We start from the raw sequence: 26,119 nt of genomic DNA on the forward strand, positions 1-26,119 counted from the left end.
TAGGGCTGGGTGCTAGGTTGGACTGGATGATCTCAGAGATCTCTTCCAATCTGGTTGATTCTATGATCTACGATCTAATGATTCACACCCTTTGAGTCTGAAGAGGTTATTTGCAACGAACATTAAGGATGAACATTTGGAACTGGATTAAAACTAATTAAAATATTCACAGTAAAGCCAGTGGCATTCAAAATGAACATGTACTGCCTTTAACGCAGTGACTATCTTCAGGAGATTACTAGGACTGCCTGCTAAAAACACATAAGAAACAGCCACTTTTAACACTGCAATTTATAGCAATTCCTCATTTATTTTTTTGTTTCACATGATGAGCAAATACACAAGGAGAAAAACATTACTGAAAGAAACCCTGGGCAGAACAGAAGATTGAAACAACAGAATCTTTGCAACACTGCAGTGCTTACTGGCCATGGGTTTGATTTCCTGTGCTGCCACTCAAATAGTATATTAGAAATGTTATCAAAGAAGGATCTATTCTATCATATATAAAGATTAGAGTGGGAGAAATTAGACATTTTCTGAAGAGGGTAGCATGCAAAAGTCTTAAACTGATTAAGTCCTAGATTTGGAGGAAAGAGTGAAAAACTGTTAACCTCACAGTTCTGAAGACAGAATGTGTTACTGCTGCCAGTTGCTGAAATTGAATATATGAGTTGTTTTTCTTTCTGAATCCACATTAAAAAAAAAATATGAATGGAAAGGAACTGGAATAAAAATATGGATGGAAAATGGTCAAAATTATTCCTTAGAGATAGAAAAATGAGTAACAGGTGCTTAATAAGGAAAAAAAAAAAAAAAAGAAACCCTACTGTTTTTTATTGTAGTTCTTCCTGCTGGAAGGAGGACTTGTTTATTAATGTGGACTGCAGCACATAGGAGCTACGCAGTCATATTAATGGTTTTGTTCTAACCCACAAAGCTCAATATAATTTGATAAATCAAACCATTAGGAGAGAGAATACGCAGAAGCCTTATTTAATTTTTCATGTTACCTGAATGTTTAAAGATATGAAATATCAGCAATATTTAGAACACTTAATGTGACAGTCAGGAAAGCAAAAAAAGCCAAGAATACTTGTGACAAAATAAAAAACATCTGATAATTACTTGGAGTCTAACCTTAGACTGTCTTGATCCCATACATTTGCTAACAGATAATTATAGAATCATAGAATCAAGCAGATTGGAAGAGACCTCTGAGATCATCCACTCCAACCTAGCACCCAGCCCTATCCAGTCAACTAGACCATGGCACTGTTGCCTCAGCCAGGCTTTTCTTGAACACCTCCAGGGACGGTGACTCCACCACCTCCCTGGACAGCCCATTTGTCTTGGTTCTAACTTATATTCCCAGAGACTCTAATAATTTTTATAGATCCAATAACAATTTGTAGAGTCCCCTCCTTTCCCAAAGAAAAGGGATTAGATATAGGGAGAGAGAGAGAGGTAAGCACGCCCGAATAAATCAATCTTACTCAATTTGGAAGTTAAAAGGAACAGTTTAACAATAACTTAGAAAGGTATCTGAGGTAGGGAAGTTTACAAAGGAATAGGGAAGGGGAAAACAGCAAAATACAAAAGGTATAAATACAACCTGAGTTGTGTGATGGTGGCTTTGTCTGCCTCCTGCCTGCCATGTGGTATGGTGGTGTGCAGGTAGTGGAGAGAAGTGCCAAGAGTGCAGCAGGGAAGCGGCAGAGAGAGACATAAACCAGAAGTCCCCTGCTTTTATGGGACAGGGAGGGGGGAGTGGGCGAACCATCACCTGGTGGCTTCAGACCCACCCCTGGGGAGGGGTCAAGACCCCTAGGGTCAGGTTCAGGGTTACTCCCCCTGGAGTGTTAACTCTATACACCATTCCAATGGCAAATCACTCTCTGGCAAGAACTTCCTCCTAGCATCCAGCCTATACTTCCCCCAACACAACTTGAGACTGTGTCCCCTTGTTCTGTTGCTGGTTGCCTGGGAGAAGAGACCAACCCCCACCTGGCTACAAACTCCCTTCAGGTAGTTGTAGACAGCAATGAGGTCACCCCTCAGCCTCCTCTTCTCCAGGCTAAACAACCCAGCACCCTCAGCCTCTCCTCATAGGATTTGTGTTCCAGGCCCCTCACCAGCCTTGTTGCCCTTCTCTGGACAATTTCCAGCACCTCAACATCTCTCTTGAATTGAGGAGCCCAGAACTGGGCACAGGACTCCAGGTGTGGCCTGACCAGTGCTGAGTACAGAGGCAGAATAACCTCCCTTGTCCTGCTGGCCACACTGTTCCTGATGCAGGCCAGGATGCCATTGGCTCTCTTGGCCACCTGGGCAAACTGCTGCCTCATCTTCAGCCTACTATCTACCAGTAGCCCCAGGTCCCTTTCCTCCTGGCTGCTCTCCAGCCACTCAGTCCCCAGCCTGTAGTGTTGCTTGGGGTTGTTGTGGCCAAAGTGCAGAACCCTGCACTTGGCCTTGTTCAATCTCACCCCACTGGTCTCCGCCCACCCAAATAATAAGTACTTAAACTTCTCCCCAAGATAGTCTAAACTTTGATAACTTTACCTCAGCAATGTTTTCGCTCTCTTCATGCTGCAAAAGTCAGTGAGGTACCATGGTAGCCTGGCTGTGTTCTGAAGTAATTTTTCTCTTTAATTCATCTCCAACCCAATTAATTATAATAATGTTTTGCACCCTGACTCCTTAGGGATACCACCCTTGAATAAAAACAGTCATGGCTCTTCAGCAGGTAAGTGAGTACAAAAGCCTCCTTAGGGGTACCAAGTTCACATGTGCTTTACATGTAACTAAAGATACAACTACTACTGTTAGTGAATCAATAAAGCAATGCCACATCAGTAACAGGCCCTGAATGCCACAGATGAGCTGTATTATCTCGTCGTAGGCACCTTAGTTACACACATTCACAAAACATCTTGAAGGACCACTGCTCACACTTGACAGGTTTCTCCAGTGGATTCTCATTTACCCTTATTCTGGAGTATCAAACTATTTAAATATCCCACATTACTAATGACCATTTATGAGTATTTTCATTTGTTAATCTTCAGTTGTGGTTTATTATTATCACTTATTAAAAAGAAACATTAACATTACCCTTATCCATCCAAAAAGGAGATGACTCATGTCAGGCAATATTTATGCCATTGGTGCCAGCTGACTAGTGAAGGAAATAAGTGTTGTGGTTCAAGCAGGTCTCTTGCCTATTCTGTGGCTGGTGGAGTCTGAAGAAGTATATCAAACCACTCACTAGTGTGTGCAGAGGCATAGGTCCAAGGTAGGTAAAATAAACAACAAATTAAGTCCCAGTAAAACACAGCAACAAAGCTATAGAAGTTATTTTCTTTTTCTAGAAAATAGGAGAAAAAGAAATCACACAGTAAATGACTAAATTTAATGAGCAAAGCAATTTTAGAAAATAAATTATTTCTTCATCGGCCAATTAGATCTCAATTATGGTTTACAATCAGCTTTTTAAAAGCATCACATTGTGATGGCCTCAGGATATACATCATATTGATTAAGTGCTTAGTTCCTTGAATGTGTGTCAGCTTTCACTGAAAATGTTTTTGCACCTTGTACAGCCAACACAATGTTCAGTTCTTGCACCTGTAGAGCAAGGGACATTCCTGTTAAGGAAAGGTAGTTTTTAATTTAATCAGAATTCTAACAGGGGCTTGAATCAATCTGTTTTTTCCCATCTGCTGCCATTTCCTTTTCCTCTCCTCACCCTTCCACAGCTTGCAGTGCTACAGCTCACACAGAATACACAAAGCACAAAGCTTACACAAAGTATACTTGCATTCTATGCTGCTAAGCACTGTTAAACCAGCAGTCTTTCTTAACTGTGTCTTCAACAGTTATTTAGAACTCTTTGAAAACCTCTGCATATTTACAGAGACCTTACAAAGTACAGCAACATTTCCCTTTGTGTCAACTCTATTCCAGTTAGGCCACACGATTTCTCAGAAAGTTTATTGAATTAAAATAGCTTCCTAATTAAAAATGTACATTACTAGAATATTAAAGACCAAAGGCATCATAAGATTACTACTTCCACTGTTTTAGAATATTAAATCAAATTTAATTGAATATTTCAACAAAATTCACAGTTGAAAGAAAGTTGCTAGCATAGAGTTCAACCAGTGAAAGGCTAAATGACCTTGGGAGGTCCCTTCCAACCCCTACTATACTGTGATACTTCTGCTCACAGAAATTAGTCTTTCCAGTCACAGGAGTGGAGGAAGGCAGTGTTTTGGAATCTGTAGCTATGTCCTTTTCAAAAATATTGAAATATAAACATATAAAATGACTTCCATTTATTTCCCGTGTGACAGGTACAATATAAAACAAGCTCTTTCAACTAAGAAAATTTTTTTTTCATAGAATCATAGAATCAACCAGGTTGGAAGAGACCTCCAAGATCATCCACTCCAACCTAGCACCCAGCCCTAACCACTCAACTAGACCATGGCACTAAGTGCCTCATCCAGGCTTTTCTTCAACACCTCCAGGGACGGTGCCTCCATCACCTCCCTGGGCAGCCCATTCCAAAGCCAAATCACTCTCTCTGGGAACAACTTCCTCCTACCATCCAGCCTATGCTTCCCCCAGCACAACTTGAGACTGTGTCCCCTTGTTCTGTTGCTGGTTGCCTGGGAGAAGAGACCAATCCCCACCTGGCTACAACCTCCCTTCACGTAGTTGTAGACAGCAGTGAGGTCACCCCTGAGCCTCCTCTTCTCCAGGCTAAACAACCTCATAGGGTTTGTGTTCCAGGCCCCTCACCAGCTTCGTCTCCCTTCTCTGGACACGTTCCAGCACCTCAACATCTCTCTTGAATTGAGGAGCCCAGAACTGGGCACCGCATAACCAGAAATAAAATGGACCCAAAACCACAATATGTACTTATTAAAGAATCATCAACACTTGACTGAAAAACTTTAACTGGTAATACAGTTCCATTCCTACCCATCTCCTGGCAGAGACATACACTGAACAATTATTTGCCACAGGATTTCCATTTTATCAGCCAAATAGCTTAACTTTTCAAGAACGTATGTAAACCAAAATAATTCACATAAACAACCCTATTGCACTAAATTATATTTCTCTATATATGTCAGAATTGCAATGCAGCTCTTTACTCTTCTCTGGGATAGAAGTATATAAACTACAAAAAACCACACCAGTAGATTATCCTGTCTTAGAGCAGAACAATGGTGGGGGCTGGAGAGAGCAACCTCCACTAGATGTTTTTTAGGAATAATATTTCTGTGGCTTGACATCTCACTATCTGCTTCTCGACAACACTGGTCATAGAGCTATTAAAAGTGAGCATCAGTGAAAATTAAATGGTGCCTCCAACTGCATTATTGTTAAGATTAGCCACATGAGAAAATCTGAAGGAAAAATAAGCCAAAGCTCTTGCAGAGCAGCCTGGCATGCAAAACCCCTTAATGTGTTTTCAAGAAAGAGAAGGAATTAACTATGCTTGTCAGACATGAACTTTGGTATTGAAGGTAAGTTACATATCTCTTGAGCAAGCGATAACACAAAGTGTCTAAGACTAGTAAGAAAGCTCTACAGTCTCCGTGGGTTTTGACTCCATGCAAGGAGATTTAGTCAAGATTATTCCAGCCTTAAAATAACTGAATTTAACTCTACTCAGAGGGTCCATATACACTCCAAGGTACAGTTCCAACAAAAAGAGAAAGGTGGCTGGAAAGTCAAATCATGGCTGACATTATGAGATACTGCATCTCCATTAACAAAGAGAGAAAGAAATGATTCAGCAGTTCTACAGTTTGGCCCTTTAGTAATAGAACAAATACCCTCATTTATCAGCTAAACCGATTTTTTGATCAAGGTAATTATCTTGATTCTGCCTCTCAGCCTGTTCCAATACAAAATGTCTAGCCAAATAAGAGAGATTTTGCAGAATACTGTTTAACAGGATGGAGTATTTTCTTGCTTGTGGTAATCAAATTCCCTCTTGGATCATAATTCTTTACTCCTAGGTGTACACCTTCTAAATGTTTAAACAACTGCAAAAAGAGGCCATGATCTTGACTAGATACTACTATTTTGATGCGAGTAGAATGGCTCATAGGAAAGTGAGATAGACTTTCATGATCTATCAACTTGCAGTATTACATGATCTTTATAACAGTAGTCCCCAGATAAGCAGTGTAACAGAACAATGAAGATGTGAAGAGATTTTTGAGGACTTCTGCTCTAGACTCCTGCTGAAATCCAGGCTGGCCTTAAAACTAGATCAGGTTGCCCAGGGCCATAACCAGAGTCCATGTCCAAGTGGAGACAGTGACAAGCAGAGTCCCTCAGGGATCAGTCCTGGGACCAGTCTTGTTCAACATCTTTGTCAGTGACATAACATCTTTGTCAGTGACATGGACAGAGCCATTGAGTGCAACCTCAGCAAGTTTGCTGATGACACCAAGCTGTGTGGTGCAGCAGACACACTGGAGGGCAGGGATGCCATTCAGAGGGACCTGAACAGGCTGGAGAGGTGGGCACAAGCCAACCTCATGAGGTTCAATAAGACCAAGTGCAAGGTCCTGCAGCTGGGTCGAGGCAATCCCAACCACAAATACAGGCTGGACAGTGACTGGTTGGAGAGCAGCTCTGAGGAGATGGACTTGGAGATGCTGGTGGATAAGAAGCTCAACATGAGCCAGCAGTGTGCACTTGAAGCCCAGAAAACCAACCAGAGCCTGGGTTGCTCCCAGGCAACATTATTGTGGCCTTTCAGTATCTGAAGGGAGCTTACAAAAAAGCTGGGAAAGGACTTTTCAGGATATTGGGCAGTGACAGGACTAGGGAGAATGAGCAAAGCTGGAGGTGGGGAGATTCAGATTGGATGTGAGGAGGAATTTCTTCACCATGAGAGTGGTGAGAGGCTGGAATGGGTTGCCCAGGGAGGTGGTTGAGGCCCCATTGCTGGAATAGTTTAAGGCCAGACTGGATGGGACTATGGCCAGCCTGCTCTAGGGAAGGGTGTCCCTGCCCATGGCAGAGGGATTGGAGCAAGGTGATCCTTGTGGTCCCTTCCAACCCTGCCTGATTCTACGATTCTATCATTCTAAATTCTGAGTATCCTGAGGACAGAGATGCCACAGCATGCCTGTGCACCTATACTAGTATTTTGTGACCCACATGGTGAATAATTTCTTCCTTGTTCAAATCTCATTCAAATTCTCATTCCTTTTCCTGGCTCTGTCTTCATTCTAACCATCCATCAGATGATGGAAAACAATAATTAGATCGCCTCACCTTCCTTCGGCTTTCTTCAGTGAGTGTGTCTATGGGCAAGATGTTGTCTAAGACCCTTTAAAACATGTACTAAGCAAAACTTTTAAAAAGAGTTTTCCAATTAATAAGTGCTTGGACTCTGCCAAGTTCAGGTGTGAAGTGAATATGCAATTTTATCTGAAGAAACAAGAATTAAACAATCTTGAATTAATTTTAGCAAAATATTGATAGATGTTCCTATATGGAGTCTAACACTTACACTACCCTCTTTGTTTTCTCAGGAAAGCATCCTCGCTTTTTCATGCCCATGGTGAGTTGGGGGGTTTGTTTGTTTGTTTGTTTGTTTGTTTGTTTTTCTTTGTTAGTTTGGTTTTTTTTTCTCTTTAGGGTTTCATTTGAAAGCAATAGGAGGATTAAAAATTAATTAATATTCCAGTTAACTGAATCAAAGAAATTATAAAAGACTACTATACACGACTTTTCCATTTTTCCAGTATGTGGGCTGAATTTCTATGGTCTTGGTCTTCGGTCTACCCATCTTAGAAAGACCAATAGAACATATTAAACTTAGGAATCTACGTGGTAGTTGTGCTAGTTTGAAGCTAGCTAGATGTTTTGGTGAGAAGAACTAGATTGCAGGCTGTGAAAGGAAAACAGCGGTGATGTATACTTCACTCATAGGCTTGCTGAGAGATACAAGAAAAATCAAAACATAGATAAAGGCACTTCTGCTGCTGGGAAGCTCCAAGATGCATTCTCTCTCTCTCTCTAGCCTCTCTGCCATTTCTTTAATTAATCCACTTTGCCTCCTAACCCCCTGTCTGAACCTCTATTCTGAACCTCTATTCTTCCTTGGGACTGGGGTAAGGTTGAGAGGGGTAGGGGAAAGTGAAGGGGCGGTTGGGAGCCTCTCCTGGGGACTCAGGTTTCTGGGAGGGGAGTTGTGTCTCTGTATTACCTTTTACCTTGTATATTTCTGTATATAACTGCATATACTGTAAATATCTGCTTGTATATTGTGCTAAGCTGTAAATAAATAGCTTCATTCAGTTTCCAGAGCCGTCTGAGTCTAGTCTGGGTGATCTTTCAAAGGCGGAGGGACGACGGGAAACACCCAAACCATCACAGTAGTTTAGAACACCAAAGAATGAACTTTAATTGTACACTTACTGTTGCCTGTAAGAATAAGCAACAGGCAAATGTAGCGACCTAAACTCACCTAGAAATCAGAATGTGATATAATTACAGAATGTGATATAATTACAGATATTTTTCATTCAGAGTGTGATTTGGTTTGGTATTTTTTTGTTCCTTACACAGTAAGTAGGTATACCCATTTACTAGCTCAAATACCGTTCCTCATTTAGATACTATGTACTAACACTGAACAACTGGAATTATACAAAACACTCATGTTTCTCACTACTCACTTTACATAAAGGCTGTTCTGTAAGGAAAAGCTTTACTCTGAATTTAACACATAAATACTCAAATTAAGTGACAGACAAGAGCAATATTTCAGAAATTCTAACAAGTCTAGATAAGACCATGATGATAAATGGAACTGAAGGGATGACATTACCTAGAACAATGCTGTTCTTTAAAGTATTTGAGAGTGGTTTCAGATATACAACTGAACTTCCTACCAGTTTCTATGGCATTACTGACAGAATATATGTAGCTTTGGGTTTTCAAGCTCTGGTCTCCTGGATTTACTTCAGGTTCACGTGAGAGCACAACCCCCTAGGTCACAGATACGCAGGGGAAATCCATGAGAGTAGTTACACATAAAACAGTGTGCAATGCATAAAATATATGGGAAAGACGCTCTTCCTTTGGTCATTTTCATCTTTAGTTCTTTTAGGCATAATAAGTACAAAAGTACAGAAAACAAAGGTGTTTTTCTCTTTAAAGCTGGAGGTATGCATTTACAATTTGTATAAGATTTTTCTAAGGTAAGTATACAATCACAAAGAAAATAACATGAGGTTTTTTCTTCTTCCTTAATGGCACTGAAAAAACACATCCATCTGGATTTTTCCCTGCTAATTAATATAACATCTGAAAAGCCTAACCGTGTAGGTTATATGAAATTAGAAGTTTTAGACATCTCCAAATGCATGGACACTTAGAAGGATACATGCTTTCTAGTCAAATGCTTACGTACTAATCACTGTAGTGAAGACTACTTAGAATCAAAGAGAAAATAGCTACCAAAGAACATAAGATCAATTACTTATATAACCCTTTTTCTCCAACAAAACCTCTACTAGACTGGCAGAATCTGAGCCAAATTCACATTGAATGTAATTCCATTCACCATCATTTGAATTACAGTGGGGTATGCAGGGACTTAAACTAGTCAATACTTGTTTGTATGTAGATCTGTAATAATCTGTAGCATGCCTCATTTCACAACACAGGAGAAGTTGCTTTTGGAAGATATCTTTTTTTACCTGACACTTGAATCCCTGCATAATACCTCAGGGGGTACCTCAGGGCTCAGGAAGCCACTTATCATGTTATTTATAGGCAGTCACATCTCAGGGTTTTTGGTGGGGTTTTGGGGTTTTTTTAATGGTTTACCACACTTCAAAAATCATGCAAGATAACATCGTTCAAAATGAAAACAAAACAAATGTTTTCTACAATAAAATCAGCACCTCTGTATCAATGCCACTATCTTGACAAAGGCACCCCATGTAGCAATATAGTTTATGCTGCTATACATCAAAGTATACCCTGTAGTAATGAAGGATAACCATATCCTAGGATGGGTTAGTAAGAGTTTTACATGCAGTAATTATTTCCTTCTTCTTATGAAGCTACATCTACATTATTATGTCCAATTTCACCCCCCTGCCATCAATTAGTTAAATGGAATATCTGCATTATGGTGAGGCTGGTGAAGCACAAGAGTGGTTCCAAAAGAATCTTTGGTGTCCCCACTGCTGGAGACACTAAAATTTTCACTGAGGAAGTGTCTGAGCAGGCCTAACTAACTAAAAAAATTGACCCTGCTTCAGAAGTGTACTGAATCAAATAACTTCAAAGAGTTCCTTCAAACATACATTATTCCATTATTCTTTTCTACTGCAACAGTGTCATGCAGACACCTTCTTGAAATTTTTAACTAGTTGACTTTCAGTGAAGGGCAGTCTATCTGTATCGTAGTACATTACTGTAGCATCATAGAAACACAGAATGTCAGGGACTGGAAGGGACCTCAAAAGATCATCTAGTCCCACCTCCTTGCAAAGCAGGATCATCAATACCAGATCACACAGGAATGCATCCAGGTGGGTTTTGGGTATCTCCAGAGAAGCAGGCTAACCACAACCTCCCTGGGCAGCCTGTTTGCTGTTGAGGATAACCTCAAGCATGTCTGTGGCTCATTCATAACATCATACCGGTATACTAGACTGTAACAAAAAGTTGCTAGTCTTCATTATGTCTACAGTATACTGCAGTTAAGGATGAGATGGCATAGTGAGGGAACAACAGACTCTGTCTGCACAGCTGAGACTCCCACAAACCTTAGTATTCCTCAGTTTTTTTCTTTTCCTGAACAGATCACCCTTACAAGGTTTCAAGTGCAGAGATGAGTGTGAGTTAGTCATGTCTCACATCATTAAGTGCATTTCTCTCCAAGACTTTTCCTAATATCAGAACTGGATTTTTTTAACAGCACTGCACTGAAAATAAGAGTGAGTTATTTGAAAATAAGGTGTTGTTTCCACACCAAGTAAGGATGTTTAAAGGATAAGTGAATCTGGTGTTAGTGGCTGTCTGTACACCAGCTACACAGGCCGTCTGTGCACCAGCCTGTGCACCAGGCTGTGGCTGCCTGAAGAGAGGCAGCCAATCCTCCTTATCAAAAGTGATGTCTAGACAACAAGAATAATACTGTCCAAAAGCAAAAGCCACCATCTGCACAGATACATGCCAATGTGGAAAGCAGACGGTCAAGACACATGAAATGTTTACTTTATTTATAATTACCTTCTTTTAACTTGTTGATTAAAATGCAGCTCAGTAAAAACTAAAAACTTTCCCCTGTAAAAACAAGACTGCATTTTACAGGCTCAGCGTAGTCTATGAATCTAAGTCTCACCTTATCATATGAATACATGAATTTTCCTTTCGGGACCAACCTTATGTTACTCGTGAAGAAATACCTCAATCAACCACAGATCAATAAATCCCTTACAAAAGTGCTAACAAGCCATCACTAGAGGATCTTCCATAGTCTATACTAAGCAATTTACTTTGTTGTCTCAGGAGATAAAAAGGAAGATGACAAATATTATCTAGTGCCTTCATTTCTGTACAAGAAAGTTATCACGAATGTGCTGCAGAAGGCTTCCAACATGATCAGGAAATGGAAAAACACAGTGTTAATCTTATCTTTACTGTTTGGTGCTTGAGTATCTTTTGTGATGGAGTTTTCCAGTGTGTTGTTTGTAGGTGTGGGTTCTTTTTGTTTGTTTGTTTGTTTTGTTTTACTGAAAATAAACATGTATTTCATTCCATTTTTACAGACAGCAAGGATGTGATACCTATCAAGAGCTGCCCGAGAGGCAGGATTTCAAGAATCCATACAGGTAAAAAAAGAAACAACAAAAGGCTACACGTTAGAGAGCAGTGACTTTCAGATACAAATGCTTCTCCAAGCAATCATTGATTTCTCAGCCTTCAGGGCAGTTCAGAGGACCACTTCGTTTGTATAGCTGCAGCAACGTCTAGGAGTCCTGAACCAAAGCCAAACTTGTCATGGTCAGAACAGAGGAGCCAGAGGGCAAGGGTGGGATCAGTTTTGCAGAACCAGCTTCTTGGCATTAACATTGTTCCTCTAACAGAAAGAGAAGTTTATCCTCCAACTCTACGTACCACTATGAAAACCGGGGCGGGGGACGGGCGGGGGATACGGGGACGTGGAGGGCGCGGACGAACACCACGACGAAGCACCCTACAGGATGCTTTAATGCTGCTACCATCTGCATTCGTTGTAACATGGATTTTCAGTCCAAAATCTAGGTGTGTTTGCGAGACACATCCTAACTATTTTGTAAGACTAGCGTCCTAGAACAAAGGATATAACTGGAACTAACTGGAACCACACAGCCATGACCACAGAAATAACCTGTTGAGAAGGAGAGAGGCAGCTAGAAAGAAGTTGCTTTCTCATGAAAAAATACCTTGCTGCTGGAAACGTGAAGCTGCAGCAACACTGTATTTTTCATCAGTCTCAGATCAATATGAAGCCATATGCCGTGTGTGCTGACAGCTACATTGTCTGGTAGATGTCGTTTGTATTTTCAACACGGGGCATTTTAGACTGAAATGTGAATGGAATATCCACCTAATCATGAAAGTCTCTGATTCTTTGTCGAAGCACAGAAAGCCTTTATTGTCAGCAGCCCATCAGTGGAAACTCAGGCAAACAGAGGTAAGAATTCAGCCTTAAAAAGGAAAGGACCTTACGATACCTTAATTGTATTACACTTTATTATACCTTACCCAATTTCCTCATTGTACAGCCAACATTTAAACTTATATTAGCCTCTTTAGGTGGTAAAATGACTGAAAGTTCAAATTACAGAGAAGGAAGGGATGTGCTTGGCACTGCTTTACTCCCTGTTGGGTTTTTCGTTTGTTTGTTTGTTTGTTTTGGGGTTGTTTGTTTGTTTGTTTTTAAATAATTACTTAATAGCTTCATTGATAATCACATTAAAGAAACATACACTTCATTATATTTAACACACATGTATTGCTGACACAGAAACGGTAATCTGAAACCAAATGTAACTACTCTACCACAGACCATCAACATCTATATTCACATGAGAATAGGCACTCAGCCTGTTTAGAATGTTTCTAGAAGAACGACCAAGCAACAAACAAACCGAAGATAAATGAAAGACCTGTGAGGTTACTGACCAGTGTTTTATGAGGGGGGAAACCAACCCCCCCAAAAAACAAACTACATAATTTTTATGGCATATTTACTAGAGAAAATTTCACATTAACTTTAAAATTTACTTTGCTAACTAAAACCAGTAACAACCCCCCCAAAACCCTACTTTTTCTTCCTAGAGTCAATACTTCTAGTATACTTTTAACTAATTATTCCATTTTACGCTTACAAACGTTTAGAAGACAAGCTTCAAATGCACTCCTCTGAATCATTTTAAAAAGGACTCCATCCTGGTTTAATAGGAAAATGTTACGCACTGCATAATATGAAGGCGGTGGCGGCAGCTGCGAGTCTTTATCACAGGTTTGCAAACACATTTAATCTAATTGATGAGCCTTTGTTTAAACAAGCATTGATATGCATCCTGTGCTGCATTCGAGTAGCAAAGATTCACACAACATATAGCATAAACAATCTGCCTGCAACACCAAAACAACTTCTATATGACTGAGAATGTAAAAAAAAAAATTAAAAAATTAATACTATTTTCACACAAAATCCCCTAGATAATTACGTAGCTGGATCCAGTCTGGTTCCCACTGAAATTTACAGTACAATTCAGATGGATTTTAAGAGGACTATCAAGAGTGCTGCGGATAAACATTTGTCCTTTTTTCTTTGGAACACACAATAAAAAAAAAAAAAAAATTTAAACCTGCCATTACTGTGAGCAACCTGTACCAGAGCTTCCAGACTCAGGCACATATAAACTTGATTATAGGTTTCATACTGTCACCTGAGGTAGCACCATGTTTTGCAAACATCAGTGGCTGCTTCAGGTGATTTTCCTTTGTTGTAAATGCATTTCCTGGACATTACTCAGAATTGGGGAAAAAAAAAAACGCCAAACCCCCCCCCCAAAAAAACAAACACTAACACTTATCATTTACTATTATTAAAAAAACAAACAAACAAAAAAACCAAACAAAAAAAAACCAGATTTCTGAAATAGATAATCAGAAAACTCTTGGCCTGATCTCATTTTGTCAAACAAAAGTCTATTTTTCAAGAATGTAATGATGTGCTTTTACATCAAGTTGTCGTCAAGAGAAAATCTACGTCTAATCTGTACCGCTGATATTAATGGCAATATTTATTGAATAAACAGTAGTAGCACAGTTTCAGATATAAATATATTAAATTATTGTTTCTTTTTTTTTTTTTTCTCTTAAAATACCCTTTACAGAGATTCGAGGTCTCAATGTAAGTCAATAATTTTAACTGATTGTATTTTTTTTCTCCCCAGTTTTTGGCCTGTGCAAAGCTTTCCTCCATATATAAAAAAAAGGTTCACTTGGAATTTATTGCAACCATATTTTAGCTAATTCTGTATTTCTTTGGAACATAGAAAAGCCATGACTCTCACACATTTCAGAAACAGATACAAAAATCACACAAAATAAGCATCAAAACAGTAAGACTGAATGCATGTTGTAATTCGGTAAAATTGGGGAAAACAGATAGATGAGTGGGAAGGAATGGGTTCTTTGGTTTGCTACAGAGCCTTGCTCTCTATAAAAATGGTGAATAAATCCATAATCACAGTGAAAATTACAAATATGGCACAAAAGAGTGCAATGATACTCCTCATTCCTTCAGGGCCTCGGTCCAATGAAAGAACCACCATTGTAAAATTTCAGTAAGACGTGTGACATAGTTAAGATAAAGCTCTTTCCCACAGAAAACTGAAAGGAAAAGAACTTCCTGAAGAAGTATACCATTTACAATTGTTCTAATTGGAGAACTTTACTTGGTTGGAGTGTTGGATTATTTTTCCTTAAATCCTCTGTGGGTAATTGTAAATTCGTCATCAAGTTCCTTCCAAAACCTCCTTACAGCTCCTCTTCCAGTTCTATCTGCAATTCGTTTGCAAAGCAGTAATTTTTGGCATAGCTCGTGCCACCTCTACAGATCAATTCACTACCTCCCTCTCTCTCCTAAGGCAGAAGTTGCTGCGAGCTCCCTGCACTGCAGTGCAATGCAGCCCAAGTACCAGCAGTACAATTGTATTTATCTGAGTAGGTTTCCCTTGTGTTGTACTAACCTCTGCAATCTGCTCCCCCACTCCACCCACACACACACACTCATCAACCTTCTAACCCTTTACAGGAAGAAGAGCAGAATACTCTCAATCATGGCCGAGCCTCTGGATGATCTCAGCATCTTTCGATGAGACAATCTCCCTCCTCCCCATCTATCTTTATACACTTCTTCATCTTTTCCTTCTCTTCTCAGCCCCCTTTCTGTACAGATGTGGTGTGGCCACCCCAGCCAGTATGACTCAGCTCTCCCTCTCGCCCCCCTCTCACGCTGTACCCACAGTGCTGTGCAAGATTAGGTTCCCAAGACTCACCAGTGACCTCCATGCTCAATTACCCCCATGTCACCCACATCCCTGGGGTATCAAGCCTCCACTCAGTACTACTAGACCAGCTCTTCTGCCTTTTTACATCCCACAGGCTCTTCTACCCTGCAATTCTCTTTAAATTAGGCAGGGATCACCTCAGAAAACCTCACCATTCCATGAATCTTCCTATGGCTGGGACTTGGGGTATCATTTTACCCACTGTGACTTCACCATGGCCTCTACCCACATACTGCTGGTGACATCTTGGGGTCTAAATCCCCAAAGCATCAGGAAAGCAATAACTTAGCATGTTTTGAAAAGACCTTTCCTGAAGCTGTAAAGAAGGGAGTTCCTCCCCCCCTCCCCTTACAAAATTCTTAACTATTCTCCCAACGTAGTCAATGTTACAATCCTTGAAGGCAACCTACAATGAGAAAAGCAACAGTTTTCAAAACCACTAGAATTGTTTATTTTCTTCTTCTTTTTTTTTCTTTCTTCTTTTTTTCCTTCTTCTCTCCCCCTTCCCCCCCCCCCCCCCCCCCCCCTTTTTTTTTTTTCCTGTTGCAGGGTCTGAAACCCTTCTTATTCCCTTTTAAACACATCTTTAAAAGTGTCCACTCCTTAGAGAGATGGAATCTTGACACCTTTCCTGCACCTTTGTGCGTTGTTTTTTCACTATTTGTGCCACTATAATATCTGCAAGCTTGTTTTTTTCCACTATCTAGAGTTTGAGAACCTCAACATGAACATTTCCGGCCCCCTCCCAAAATGCAGAAGTTCTACCAACCCTAATATGCCAACGAGATTCAGAGGTTCGACAGCGGAGATCAGACGCTTACACGGCGTCTGCTCTCTGCAAAAGAGTGAGCGAGCTCTGAATAGTGCTGGAGTGAGCACCAGCCGAGCAGACAGCTCCCGCTCATCACCTAGATGCGAGGGAAACCCGCGCTCCCCGCAACGTTCGGTTTGCCCCGAAGGAAGCTCTACCCCCTCCCTGGCGAACCAACCCCTTATAAGTCCCGTGTAAAAGTTGAAGTCCTCCTCCAACGCAAGCAATAATAAAAAAACGGAAAAGAAGGTAAAAAAAAAAAAAAAAGACGAAGAAGAAGAAGAAAGAAAAAAAGGGGAAATGGAAAAAAAAGGAGGAAAAGTTGCTCTGGAACAGCAGCGGCCGCTTGACTGCTTGGAGCATGACTTACCAGCGGGGCAGGCGGCAGAGAGCCGCCGTTCTACCAGGCTGCGGGGCGTTCCCGGCTCCCTCTGCTCCCGCTGCTGCTTGCCCGTGGCGTGAGGCTGCGGGAGAGAGCAAGGAACCTCCCGGAGGGACCGCCAAGCTTGGCAGACCAGAGGAGGAGCGGACCAGAATGACGGTGTGGGCTTCGCGTTGCGGTGAAGCCTCTGCTGCAGTGTCGGGGAGAGAGACAGGGGGAGCGGGCGGGCGAGGCGCGGAGGCGCGGCGCGGAGGGAGGCACGGCGCGGCACGGCACGGCGCGGGCGACGGCCGCCCCCATCAATAACTGAAGGAGTGGGAGTGAAGGGAGGGCGATCCCCGTCGCGGGCAGCGGCCAGCGGCCAGAGCCAGCGAGAGGGAGGCACACAAAAGCAACCCCACTACCACCATCCCTCCGCGGGCACGGCCGGGAAACCTTTGCGAAAGCAAACCCCCTTTTCCCCAGGAGACAGGGAAAATAAAAATAGTGACACCCACACATGCGCCTTATTTCACAAGACGGTGTTTTATGAGAGGCATGTGAAGTACCGTGGTTTGGAACGCGTAACAACAGGCCCTATGACCACTTGAAGATCACTTCATCTTCCCTCCTTACTGTGCCCCTGGAGCGCGGGCTGCGATCACTTCACATCAACCGTGCCAAGCTGCCTGTGCTCAGCGCACAAACGCTGCCAATGAAGATCAGGGTGAGAAGAAGTTAAGTTGTTGATGTAGGAGGTCTCACATGCGAGATTCCCTTTCCTGAACTGAAAAAATCCTAACTAGAAGTGTGAAGAATTATAGAGGATTGACTTGAGCATTAGTGGAAACTCATGGCATTTAAGTAGACATCAGAAAAATATCTATTTAAAGGTGATTGCCTTGGGATAAACTGATAAATTAGATTATCTTGCAAAGTTTTCTTTTGGACTTGGATTCTATAGGCAGCAGGTGATCATTATGTTTGCAACCATTATCGAAAGTATTTTTAGTGCAGTGGCATCAAGGACTTGAAGGTGATACCGTAACTTTGTTTCCATAGGTGTTAACAGGCACTATAGAACAGAAAACTTGAAAAGAGTTCTTCCTTTGTGATTACATAAGTTTACCTGCAATTGTTAATGCAAAGGATGTAATGTGACTAACAGAGCAGGTAGGCCGCTATATTAAAATTACTTTTAAAAGCAAGCATTTTGCCAGTTTTATTGAGAAACACAGGACTTGGGTTCTCCTCTGCAAAATATGTATGATAGTAGGAAGGCAAGGCAATGGGCAGATAATGTTATAGCCCCCACCTTGTACTCTGCATGTGTGGCTTCTACAGAGTTGTAATTTCACGTCGCTCATCTGCCATTAAATCTTACTGTCAATATTTGTGAGCATATATGTGTGTTTTCTTGTGCTCTAAAGTGCTTTTCTTTTCCTCCGTTGTCGAGTAAAAGACTCAAACAACAAAGGAAACGGGCCTATTGATTGGCTACCCAGGGGAAAAGCCGAGCCAACTGTGCATGGAGTGCTATCAAGTGTGAAACACAACCAGAATGACATAAAATCCAACCTATTGCTTTTCCATCTCTTTCAGTAATCGTAGCATTAGAATATTGCACCTACTGTTAGAAAACAGCACATCCTTATTAATAAACTAAATCTGCCATGTACAATATATAAGAGAAACAAAGAGCCCCAAGTTTTCCTATGATGACAAAGGAAGTGGCTATTTGTGCTGAACAAGCAAGAGGATGGTAAAATGTAGTTTTCATCTGTTTAGTGTTGACTATCAAATGGGAACATTTCTCTATACAAAATGCATCTCAAACCAACCCAATTGTATTTTACTGAAATAAAATAATGGGGACAGAAGACACAGTCCTTTTGAGTTCTTGAGCCAATGTAGCAGCTAATTCTGCAAGGGAAAACACCCCCATGTTTAGGTTGTAAATATATGGGACTAAAATGCTAAGAAAAATAAGGCAGTGTAATAAAAGCACAATGGACAGATTCAAGATTTTTTTTTTTAAAACTCTATCTTCAGATTCCACAGGCAAAAGACCATTACTGCAGCCATCTTCCTTCTCAACACTGAGTTGAAGAAAAGAAGTTTTGCACATATGGGTTTCTCAGGATTTCATAGAAAATAGGCAGATAGTTTAAAGAATGAAAGCAAGAATTTTATCCACAGAAGTAAAAAGCATGCAGTTTCATGATAAGGTTAAATTTAAGTTACTTTCTGTTGCTACTGCAGAAACTCATCTTTTCTACTTGCCTGCATCAGCTTTATTGTGTGTGTGGTTTAAGGGTAAAATGGGTTGGTGAGTAGATATGACTGCGAAATAAGCCTGGAAATTAAAGGAAAGTGTTGTATAGCCTGATGTTTTTTCAGTCAGATCAGTAAGAGAGACACTTGTCTTAGCCTAAGTTAAGCCTAAACTGCAGCAGCCATGTAGGACTGATTGTGACAGCTCAGAAATGTTGTTGTGGGAATGTGAAGCGTCATGTAGGCAAAACTGTACAGCGTCTACATGCTCTGTTTTCCATCCGTGAGGAATATTGGTATGATAGGGGAAATTTCCTTCCCCAAAGAAAGTGCCCACTGCATCTTGGCAAGAAAGCAGATCTCATTCTTATCACCAGGAAACACATCCTAAGGTGGATTGCAGGCATGCAGGCAACTCAGGTAGAAATACTGCCTTTTGAGAATTTTACACAGGCTACGTCTTTTCTCCCTGCTCCTGCATCTGATGGCCTAGATGGCTTATGGAAGTTTGCCTGCAGGAGCACTTTTTGGTAAAAGACATAAAATGTAATCTTTATATACATTCAGTTAAGCTCATGACATCTGCTGCTCTGTCCTTTGCCTGTAGAGACTACACGGTACATTTGGACATACTCGTTTACAACTACCACAGACCTAACAGCACAAGTGGCTTTGCTAGCAAATGATACTGAAGAATGACCATATACACATTCCATTCCTCTATCAGCAGGCTGAAATCAAATACATTGTTTCTAGGTGTACGAGAAACCAACAAAACTGTAGCATCATTACTTTCTAAAGGCAGTCGAAAATCCAGGCAGTGCAATCCTTCTAGATTACATATTCCACCGTTTTAAAAATACATAGCACATAAATATCTGTGCTAAAATGTTGTAGGATTGTAACTGGCTGTTGTTGGTGTAATTGTTATTTATTTTAACTTGCATCTTAAATGTTTGCAAGATATTAACTTTGTTTCTCCACTATTTCCTTTTCAAGATGCAAATACAGTAATACCTGACTGTAGAACGATGACTGAAATTAGCAACCAGTGAGTCACAGAATCACAGAAACATCCAGATTGGAAAAGACCCTCAGGATCACCAAGTCCAACCTATCACCCTCCTCTACATTTCCCTCAAAAGAAAAGCCAAATGCTTCACAGAGGGTCTTAAATTGTACCATATGTTTCTTTTATAGAAGTCTGCGCCCCAGAATGAGACATTTGGACACCTTTTTATTTTAAATAAGTAATAGAAGGAAAAGGCCACTTAAATGTACAGCAGGTGTTCATTATGGTTTCAGGTGACAGAGACAGAAAAAAAAAACTCTACAATTTGTCTAAAAGAATTGAAGTTTGTTTGGTTTTTATTCCTTAGTTTTCCATGGTTCCATTGTGTCAGTTTGGTCCTGAAGATTGTGTGTCGTGTTTAGCCACATCTAAGTGGAAATATTTGGCAAATATAAATAGGACTATGGTGAAAGGGGGAAAAATGTGATACTTCTTTGCTGTCAATGGAAAACACTTCTAAAGTCAGCCCCTCTGGTACTGATTCAGGCATAATAAACATTGAGCCATGCTTTCCTGCCCTGTTGTGAAATGTACAAACAGAACCCCATGACAGATAAAGACTGACAAAGATCAAAAGATCATCTACCTCTTCTAAAATTAAAGGTGAAAAACTGCTAAATAAATCTTCATATAATGTAAGCAGGAACAACTTTATCAGCTGACTAAGTACTCCACACACAGGAGGACTATTAATATCTGAATACTTTTGGTCATGATACAGATAAGAAAAAAACAAATCTTGTTCCTTAGTGACAAAGCATTTTATATTTTTTTCCTCACTGCTGTCTAAATTTCAACGTCTGATTGGCAGGAATGAGTGGCTTTCTAGACAAAAAGTATTATTAAATTTTCATCTCCTAAATCCTAGCTTAGAGTCTTTTGCTAACCTGATGCACTCACTGACCTTGAACAGACCATCTCCTGAAGCCATCGCTTCATTTCTTGTTCTCTGTTGGTCTTGCTTATTTAAGATGTATCTTTAGACATGAGGAATAATGTGGTTGCACTGCATGCAGACCTATTCTCATAATTACTATTGTAATTCATACACCACTGTCTCTAAATATAGGACTTATTTCTACAGGGCCCATTGCATCGTCTTAGCACTAGGCTCAGTTCACCTCCTGGGAAATACAGTACTACTAAGTGTTATAAATCTTAGATACATAGAGACATAAATTTACAATGAGATAAATCCTGTTTTACTTCATGGCAATGGAAGCTTAACTTAAACTGCACTAAGTATTTAGATTTTTTAATGTTATTGGTATATTGATGTACCTATACTAGTATATTGAACTTGAGCCTCTTTCATACTGCTTCTGTGTTTGAACATTCTTGATAAAGCAGTTTCTGAGACCGTCATGTATCATTTGGAGAGGTTTATTCTGTTAGATTTACACTGTGATAGGTAAGGCATGCATTGTGCTAGAGCACACTCTGTGCTGGTGTGTGTTGTCCCCAGTACCAGCGACAGCAGGCAGGTGCTAGGAAGAAAAGTCACTGATCAAAGAGTTCAGACATGAACTTAACCCAAGGGAGGGCTGAGAGAGCTGCAACAAACACAAAATATCTTGTGGTTGTATGTGACTGAGTTGGAGGGCAGAAGGGCTCTGCAGTGGGACCTTGACCGCCTGCACAGATGGGCAGAGGCCAATGGGATGGCTTTCAATAGCTCCAAGTGCAGGGTGCTGCACTTTGGCCACAACAACCCCATGCAGAGATACAGGCTGGGGTCGGAGTGGCTGGAGAGCAGCCAGACAGAGAGGGATCTGGGGGTGCTGATTGATACCCGCCTGAACATGAGCCAGCAGTGTGCCCAGGTGGCCAAGAGAGCCAGTGGCATCCTGGCCTGCATCAGGAATGGTGTGGTCAGCAGGAGCAGGGAGGTCATTCTGCCCCTGTACTCTGCACTGGTCAGACCACACCTCGAGTACTGCGTTCAGTTCTGGGCCCCCCAGTTTAGGAAGGACACTGAGATGCTTGAGCGTGTCCAGAGAAGGGCGATGAGGCTGGGGAGAGGCCTCGAGCACAGCCCTACGAGGAGAGGCTGAGGGAGCTGGGATTGTTTAGCCTGGAGAAGAGGAGGCTCAGGGGTGACCTTATTGCTGTCTACAACTGCCTGAAGGGTGGTTGTGGCCAGGAGGAGGTTGCTCTCTTCTCTCAGGTGGCCAGCACCAGAACAAGAGGACACAGCCTCAGGCTGCGCCAGGGGAGATTTAGGCTCGAGGTGAGGAGAAAGTTCTTCACTGAGAGAGTCATTGGACACTGGAATGGGCTGCCCGGGGAGGTGGTGGAGTCGTCGTCCCTGGGGCAGTTCAAGGCAGGATTGGATGTGGCACTTGGTGCCATGGTCTAGCCTTGGGCACTGTGGTAAAGGGTTGGACTTGATGATCTGTGACGTCTCTTCCAACCTTGGTGATACTGTGATACTGTAAGTTAATGTTTGGGGTTGGAGTGGCTGGAGAGCAGCCAGACAGAGAGGCATCTGGGGGTGCTGATCCATACCCTCCTGAACATGAGCCAACAGTGTGCCCAGGTGGCCAAGAGAGCCAGTGGCATCCTGGCCTGCATCAGGAATGGTGTGGTCAGCAGGAGCAGGGAGGTCATTCTGCCCCTGGACTCTGCACTGGTTAGACCACACCTTGAGTACTGTGTCCAGTTCTGGGCCCCCCAGTTTAGGAGGGACATTGAGATGCTTGAGTGTGTCCAGAGAAGGGTGACGAGGCTGGTGAGAGGCCTTGAGCACAGCCCTACGAGGAGAGGCTGAGGGAGCTGGGATTGTTTAGCCTGGAGAAGAGGAGGCTCAGGGCAGACCTTATTGCTGTCTACAACTACCTGAAGGGTGGTTGTGGCCAGGAGGAGGTTGCTCTCTTCTCTCAGGTGGCCAGCACCAGAACAAGAGGACACAGCCTCAGGCTGCGCCAGGGGAGATTTAGGCTCGAGGTGAGGAGAAAGTTCTTCCCTGAGAGAGTCATTGGACACTGGAATGGGCTGCCCAGGGAGGTGGTGGAGTCGCCGTCCCTGGGGCTGTTCAAGACAAGGTTGGACGTGGCACTTGGTGCCATGGTCTAGCCTTGGGCACTGTGGTAAAGGGTTGGACTTGATGATCTATGAGGTCTCTTCCAACCTTGGTGATACTGTGATACTGTGAAAACAGCAGATAACTTTCAAAGTTGATAAATACAAGTCAATATGTATCATGAAACACTGTCTTCTATGTGCAGTGGTGATACAGAACAACAAAACCCAGTAAAATGTAACTTGCCTTGTTGGTGTATTACTCCATGTATCTCATAGGGAATATCTTCAGTTTTGTTTCTTCAGTGTACCTGCTTTTTTAAGTGCAAAACAAACAAAAAACCACTTGTCATGGCTCAGTACTGCAAGCCAGTTTTAAAGCTCTTTCCTCTATAGTGTAGCAGATAGATAATATGATGTTACAGCATACAGATTGTGTTACAATTCTACCTAAATAACAATTGTCACATGCCCTTTCATATTCCTGGCAGCCAGTGCTGAACTATCTGGACACTGTGCACCTAATCCATCTTTTCACAGATGCTTATCTGCACCTGCATTTCTCTGACGTATATTCTTTGGGACAAAATAAATGGCATGAAAATGCAATAGAATTATGCCAGTGTTAGCTTTTAGATGAGGAATATCCTAAAAGCATATTTTATAATTTAAAATCTGTAAACAAAGCATGTAAATAATCTGATCACTCAAGCACAAACTCTCAGTCTTCCTGCAGGTATCTCAATCATGCATATGAGGCCCCAGAGTGTTGAATCTTGCATATATATTTGAGGGATAATGAAAAGCTATGTAAATTGCAACTTGTCTGAAGCTTCCCTATGAACATCTGAAGAGTCTTTTTTTTGTAGTACTAAGCTGGAACGTATCACTCGGATGAAATGTGAATCAATATGCTAGGTTCACAAAGAATATGGGGAAATAGCAAGTTTAATAGGCTACATTTGAATAGTGTTATTTATTCACTGTTTCCTTTCTGTTTGGTTTTTTTTTTTTTTTTTGTCCCATAGAAGCAAGTGAAACAAATATATTTGTTCTATTAAAATTCCAAGTGAAAAGAAAAATATCCTGAAATCAGTCAAAATTCCACAGAAGACTTTGGGATTCTTTTCACTGCATATATTGCTCCATTCTTTGAAGGCACATGTAATCCTATCGGAGACCAGAATCAAGCCATAAGAAAGTCAAATTCTGGAAATAAAACACTAACAGAAGAAATAGTTCTGTAAAAAACACATAGCAGTGTAAATGGCTGATGCACAGCAGACTGCAATAAAATATTTTGTAAGAAGTGAAAGAAAAAGAACATCTTCACAGAGATGAAATGTGGTTTGTGCAGGCATTGCTCATTCAAGATTAAGGTAATGGAAAGAATTTAGTTTCCCTAGACTGGTTCTGATCAACTCAGTGACTTTAGGAGTCTCCCCTTAATTTTTAACACTGAGTATGAAGGTATTTCAAAATGTGGACTAGCTTCTTCTTTGTCATATTTTCTAAGCCATCTCAACAGGTTTTTAACCTTTGATATATCTAAAGGCTCTTTTTGGACCACATTTCTGAAATATTTTCATTTGGACAGTCCAAGCTGTAGTCAGAATTATTTCAGTATTACTTGGTGGTTCAGGAATTCATTGGTTCCTCCTCACTCTTTCCCTCACAGGGAACTACTAACCTGTCAGCCTTCCCTCTCTGCTGGGAAGATCATGGAAAAGATCTCCCTAGAAGCTATGCTTAGGCACATGGAGAACAGGGAGGTGATTTGACAGAGACAGTGTGGCTTAACCAAGAGCAAGTCCTGGATGACGAGCCTCATGGCTTCCTACAGCAGAATGACAACATCAGCAGACGAGAGAAGGGCAATGGATGTCATCTATCTGGACTTCTGCAAGGTCTTTGACACTGTGCCTCACAACATCCTTTTCCCTAAGCTGGACAGATATGGATTTGATGGGTGGACTGTTCAGTGGATAAGGGATGAGTGAGATGGACACATCCAGATGGTGATGGGTAGTAGTGAGTGGCTCATCATCCAGATGTGAATCAGCAATGTCCCTTTTTGGCCCATAGTGGCACCAGTGCTGTTTGATATCTTCATTGGTGGTGTTGACAATGGGACTGAGTGCAACCCTATCAAGTTTGCAGAAGACACCAAGCTGAATGGTGTGTTTGACACACATGAGAGGTGGGTTATCATCCAGAGGGACCTGAGCAAGCTTGAGAAGTGGGCCTGTGTGAATATCATGAGGTTCAGTAAGGTCAAGTGCAAGGTCCTGCCCTTGGTTCAGGGCAGTCCCCAGTATCAGTGGAAGCTGGAGGAGGATGTCATTGAGAACAGCCCTGTGGAGAAGTACATAAGGACTCTGGTAGGATGAAAAACTGGATGCAAACCAACAATGTGTGCTTGCAGCACAGAAGGCAAACTCTACCCTAGGCTGTGAAAGCACATTGCTGGTTCATGTCCAGCAATTCAGAAGAAGGAGCAGGGTGTTTTGGTGGATGAAAAACTGGACACGAGCCAGCAGTGTGCACATGCAGGCCAGCAGGCCACCCATATAAAAGTGGCCAGTAGATCAAGGGAAGTGGTTCTTGCCACTCTCGCTCCTTCCATCCCCATAGGAGGGACACAAAAATCCTTAGAGGGATGAAAGACCTTTGCTATGAAGACAGGCTAAGGGAACTGGGGAAGCCCATAGGAAAGATGGGAACAATCTTATTAGCAAGGTCTGTTGCAACAGGACAAACAATAATGGGTTTAAACTTAAAAAGTGGAGATTTAGATTACACACAAAGAAGAATTTTTTTCATACTGGCAAGGTCTCCCAGAGAGGTGGTAGAAGCTCCATCCCTGGAAATATTCATGATTATGTAGGATGGGGCTCTAATCACAGCCATCCCTGCTCACTGGGGTAGGGTTGAACTAGATGCCC

The 26,119-nt window shown here is 41.6% G+C and overlaps 1 protein-coding gene across 1 annotated transcript in view; it reads right to left on the bottom strand.

The window, feature by feature from the left end:
• Positions 1–17,011, bottom strand: part of SV2C (synaptic vesicle glycoprotein 2C) — a 133,940-nt gene extending 116,929 nt beyond the window's left edge. The window contains exon 1 of the mRNA XM_064176479.1: positions 16,817–17,011. The gene's annotated coding sequence lies outside the window, so the exon portion shown is untranslated. The remainder of the gene's footprint in view (positions 1–16,816) is intronic.
• Positions 17,012–26,119: the final 9,108 nt, after the last annotated feature.

This window comes from Pogoniulus pusillus, chromosome Z (genome assembly GCF_015220805.1).
Source record: "Pogoniulus pusillus isolate bPogPus1 chromosome Z, bPogPus1.pri, whole genome shotgun sequence".
NCBI lineage: Eukaryota > Metazoa > Chordata > Aves > Piciformes > Lybiidae > Pogoniulus > Pogoniulus pusillus.